We start from the raw sequence: 6,157 nt of genomic DNA, 5'->3' as shown, positions 1-6,157 counted from the left end.
ATGGAATAATCACATTCATACGAAAAAACTTACACAACTTTGAAAGGCATGAAAGCCGTTATAACACCCGCTCCACAGGACGACTGAGGGTCGTACCGCGACGGTTAGCACTCACTGAAAAAGATCCGCGCGTAATCGGCCCGGCTTATTATGAGCACCTACCCGTTAACTTAAAAAATGAGCCTAATGATGAAACATTTGATCGTCGACTGAAAGACTTTTTGTTGGATAATGCGTATTATTCCACTGAAGAATATAGGGGCATGGTCTTGTAATATATGTTGTAATTTATAGATTATTAGGTATAGATATTATTTTACCGAAATGAATAAATTACATAAACTTTATGCATACAATCATTATTATATTATATACATACACATTATAGACATAATTATTATTATATTATTTAATATGTTCCTACATTATTTCACATAACTACATTGACTATGTTAAAATTACGTAGTACAAAACTTGTACTAGATATTTGTAATTTTTTGAAATGTAACATTTATTACTATTTGTAACGATTCCCGTAATACAATATATTGTATATAATAATGTAAAGTTTACAAGATAATAAAATAAATCTAAATCTAAAAAATCGATATCTAAATCTTTCACTTCAAATCGACCAGTTAACTTGAGCTTTGCTATTATGGACGAAAATTGCAAAATTACATATTTAATTACCGATGAAATGTGATTCCGTTTGTTTTGTAATTAGATGTTTTGCTGTTTTTCCCACACCACCGAATAGAACAGCACGGCATTGTTAGAGATATTATCTTTATTACAACAAATACAGAATATTTTTTGGAATATACGGAGACGTACACACAGGTAGTAGTTGGCCTGTCTTTATTTCAGTGCAAACGAGAGTTGATATTTATAGCAGCTGTATCGCTAATGTGTTACCAGGAATATATGGCTCTTATTTCGTCTCTATTTCTGGTTATATGCTCGATGACACCGCCTGGCGACTCGCGGCCGCCGCGCGATAAATAATGCTCGAACAAATTAAAAAGACAATGTCAAGTATGAAGCTTCAATCGCTTCACGCGTCATTTAAATCTAATGAAAATCTATTACTCAATTAACAGTTGACCTACACAATTGTTTCGGGCGGATGTTGGACGGAGATATGGAGTAGACCCCCTGACTCCGAGGAGATTGCAACTGGTCTAGGGTGCCTTAGTGCAACTATTATTTACACTAGTGAAACGTAAAATATCCAAAGTAACCTTTTTAAAGAACGACATGAATTTATCGAAGTCTTAGTTTTTCGCTATTGTTACACATGGGAAATTAACTCGTTTATTCGGATTTAAATCGCGTATATTTGTTTTTTCCCGGGTCCGAAAAAACAAATATACGCGTATTAGAGCCGAAAAAAAATCATTTCCGACATGGATTTAATTTATCTTTTATTAGTTTAACATTTGAACATTTAAGTGACCAACGTTAACTACTTATATAATGCATGCGCGCGAACTGCACGTATATAATCTGTTCACGACATACGTGTGCGCGCTGAAGTAGACAAATCCATAGCGTTCGAGACGTGTGGTGGTGAAAATAAAGCTTAGCTGCAGTACTGGTAACAATAAATAATAAATACTTACTCTAACTAGAAAAAAATTTACTTACCATCGTACAAGGCTCAAGTGCTTGCTTCAATACAGCTATGCCCCTCACACTGACAGTCGTATCGTTAAACCAATAACCCTCCACCCCGCCTAGGTCACACCAATCAGAGGACCCGTCGCATGAGTGCGGGTTTCCAGTAATTGTTAGGCCAAATTCCACCTGAGAGGAAATCAACGAAGTTGGCGAAATTATGTTTCAAGTTATAAATACAAATAACATGATTATGAATACAAAGATCGAGCACACAGATTTTTTTTTCCCGTCGACCCGGTGGGTCATGAACTCACGTTCATGCTGCACCGTAGCATTGCTCTAACCATCTAAGCTACGGGTCCAGTTACCGAGTCGGCAAAATTCACCTATGTGTTTTTGTCATAGATCTTTGTACAGACTTTCGGACTAACTGGACCCGTGCCTCACATGGTTAGAGCAAAGCAGCATGAACGTGGAATCAAGTCCCGTGTGCGTTCCTACAGTGGGCGACAGGCGTGCACACATACAACTCACGCTCTAAGTTTGTACGGAGTTACCATAGGTACTTGTCTTAATAAACTATGGTTATAAGCGACAATTATGTAGTCGAGGGTGAAACATGCCTAGAAAATACCTGATATCTGCGTAATCGTTATTGTCCGAAAACAGAACCGCCAGGCTTCCATTCCTTTCCAGGCCACACCGCCAACGAAGCTAGCTAACTTAGCTTAGCTCACGTAGTTGCATGCAACCAACAGGTATACCAGCTAAGCTAACCAGGTGCAAAGCTAAATTAAGAAAATACGTAAGTATCCATAGTCACATACGTGTCGGGATGAAGGGCGACATATTTTACATAGCTAGCGGGAGCGTTGGGTTAGTTTAATTAGCTCGATTAGCTGAGTTCGCGGTGTGAACCGAAGTATGAAAAGATGCCCCGGCTACGTGAGCTAAGTTAGCTTAGCTTCGTTCGCGGTATGGTCTGCGCATTTGACTTCCAAGAAAAATGAATTCTATTTGCGACCGCAAATCACTCGGCGTAAAGTAGGTACATTATAGAACTAAAAAAATACTTAAAATTTAAAATATTAAAAAAATACTTACCCCTTGCGGTCCTCCTTGGCCGTTAACACTTACTAAACAGAGACATAGTACAAGCCATAACATTTTGACATCAAGCCTTTCAGCATAGATAGGTACTAAATGACCTGACAAGATTCTATCGGAAACATTTTATACCAATAGACTATGATAGAAATCAATGTAGCGTATGTAATTATTAAATAGATGTTGCGTGTAAAATCTGATAACATTTTTGCAATTGTTGTTATTGTTCTGTATTTAAATAGAGATGTTACATTGGTATTCAGTAATTGACATGATAGTATACAATTTTGTACTTAGTTTTGTAGAAATTGTGACAAAAGCAAAAAGAATACGTAAATTTTTATTTATATACATTTTTTATATAGGTATAGTACGAGGACAGTAGAATATATATATACCTGCTGTCCTCGGTATAAAGAAAGGCAAAAGCAGCAGATTCAAAATTCCGAAACAAATGAGTTTAAAATTATGTTTAAGCATAAAAAAATATGAAAAATATTAATAACGTCAGCCGCAAGTTAAGCGAGATGTGGGCACAGATCAACACGGAGTGTATTCCAGCCAATACAAGCCAGACATGTGGAAAACCCAGAAGATTGCGTGACGTGTTATAAAACTGACTGTGTAATAAAACTGAAACTAAATAAGATATTTAAAAAATCAATTAGGGGGGTTTGTAGATCTTGTTTCGCTGATCCCAGATAATTATAACTCAATTTTACGTGTCTTATTTCAGAGTGACTATGGTCGAGTTTTTGAAATTCGACTAGCCAGAAAAAGTCGCTATTTAGTCGGTTCTAGCTACAAAAAACTAGATGTAGTCGGTCCGCCGTTCAAAAGTTATAAGGGTGTTTTACTGTCCAAGCTGGAAGAAGCTTATTCCAGCGGCATCATTTCTCAATATCGATAACCACAACACGTAGCTTAGATCTGATTACACTAAAAAAAGTCGCGATTCACTCGGTTCTAATAGTAAATACCCCGGTAGCTACGTTAATGAACACTGAGATAGCGCACAAGTAGTTCGTATTCGCATTGAACAGGCACGAAGTGCCTTCATGAAAATGAAAAAGATTTTGTGTTGTAGAAGGTTCAACCTTAAATAAACTCCGCATGCGTTTGGTCCGCTGTTGTCTTCAGTATCTTGCTGTTTGGTATGGAGTGTTGGACCTTGACTCCAGCATTATGCTCAAAACTGGAGTCCTTGACATTTCGTGGGTACGAAATGTCTTCAATGTTGAGGTTCTTCATCGTATGAGAAAGAAGTTGAAAATACTCAGAATTGTAAAGGAAGCTACAGTATTTTGTCCACGTAGTGAAGGGCAATAGATACCGGATTCTTCAACTAATAATGCAGGGAAAAATACAAGGAAAGCCTATTCGAGGCAGAAGGAAAATCTCGTGGTTGAAGAACCTGAGACTGGTTCCACCTTAGCACACGTTCCTTCTTTCGTGCGGCAACCATGATGGTCGCCAACCTTCGTAGAGAAGCGGCACACTAAGAAGTATGTATGAATTTACAAAGTCGTAAAAAAATAGATTTAGTCGTTACGCCATTTTGAAGTTATTAAGGCGTTTTACTGTCCACGCTAGAATAAGTTTATTCCGGCGGCACCATTTTTGAATCTCGAAAACCGCTGCCCCTAGCTTAAATCTGATTGCACCCGGAACAAGTTGTGAATTAGTCGGTTCTAGTCGCGAAATTTTAAAATTAGTTGCCCCTTTGTTTGGAAGATACAACCGATTTATTATTTGAAAGTTATACCTGTGTTAGCCGGAGCTCATGTACAAATTTTACATTTTTTTTTAAATACACGCTATTTGAAAGTTTCAATAGGTAATGTTTACTTGGAAATTAGCAAAAAAATATAGTTATTTTTCCTTAATGGCATCAGGATTTATTGGGCTCCTAGCTTATACGAGATGAACGAGACGCGTGGATGCAGTCGCGTACGACTATTGACCAGAATAATTAAATAATGAATAAATGACTTGATTGAATAAACGATTACATTATAATTTATACAGTCATTTCCAACTACAATTCGCACCACTCATGGAAGAATGGCATAAGTGAAATTACGTCAAACATGTTTATTGGTCCATTAGGAACACAAAAATATAACCCACATCCTGTACCGAGATTACGAGGATGTGGGTTATATTTTTTGGTGGGTTATATTTATCTAATGAAGCAATGAACATGTTGACGTAATTCCACTTATGCCATTGTTCCTTGAGGGGTGCGAATTTATGTTACGTTTAAATTTGATCTAAAAATTCAGTATTATGTACTATTTTAGTCCCCACGTTGCGACATCTGGTATATGGCAATAGGTACTAAACAACCGACTACGATGTGTTGTATCGCAATTAACAGTCCTCTCGAGTTATTGGTTCATGGTAATACGACTTATTGTACGTGACCGTTGAATAAAGAGAAACAATATTTTCAATGTCTAAAAAAATAGAATTTAATTAGGCGATTCACCTATAAACGACAAAGTTTTAAAGTTCACATCACAACGTTACATTATTCGAAGTATATCCTCTATCACTAGGATTTAAAAATGTTAATGCGCTACGAAATCAAAATAAAAACAAAAAGTGTTTAATAGATTTATTTAAAAAAAAAATACAAAAAAAAACTCTCATCCATGCTTGCTAATTACGTGTATGATTGTAAAATAAACTAGTAAATAGTGCGTTAACAAGTAATATACATAAATATATGGGTTTTTTAGTGCTTGAGACTTGTGTGAGATATAACAATTTATGCGGCAAGAGACCTGTCCTCTATTATCTACGAAATTAGAGTTATAATGCTTATCGTTTAAGCGTTCAGAATTCAGAAGTTATTACTATTATTATTATGCTGCCTGAATAAACTTAAAAATTTCAAAAAATACATCAAAATCCATTCTTCTATATATAAAATACATCTTTTTTTTAACACTAATAAGAGACCAATAACGCGTGAATAGCTTCACACTACTATAATAGATAAATATTTTTAAAATATATCTTATTTATTAAAAATGTCAATTATATATTACTTTTCGAGTCTTAAATTTTATTTTAACCTAATACTGAAAAAGTAACTTTGACAATCTTAAAATGCTCAATATTTATACCAACTCACAATCATCGATATGTTAAAAACCAGCTCTAAATATTATTTAATTAGGACAATAAATTTTTAACACGTAACGTGAAATAACTTAAAATTTTTACGACAAGTTGGCACAAATATGTACAAAAAGATCCAACGGGGGCCCCAAAGGTTAAATTTTAAAAATAAATACGCTTAACACTAATCAAATCCTTTCATACTAGTTTCTAAACGTGTTTCGGGCCCCGTTCAAAAGCACCTTATTATTATTAAAAAATATTTCTTTCCATATATTACGCCGCGTTCTACACTATC

The sequence above is a fragment of the Hyposmocoma kahamanoa genome, unplaced genomic scaffold (genome assembly GCF_003589595.1).
Source record: "Hyposmocoma kahamanoa isolate Upper Pololo Valley unplaced genomic scaffold, ASM358959v1 76, whole genome shotgun sequence".
Lineage (NCBI taxonomy): Eukaryota > Metazoa > Arthropoda > Insecta > Lepidoptera > Cosmopterigidae > Hyposmocoma > Hyposmocoma kahamanoa.
The sequence above is the reverse complement of the archived record's forward strand: the minus strand, read 5'-3'. Positions refer to the sequence as shown.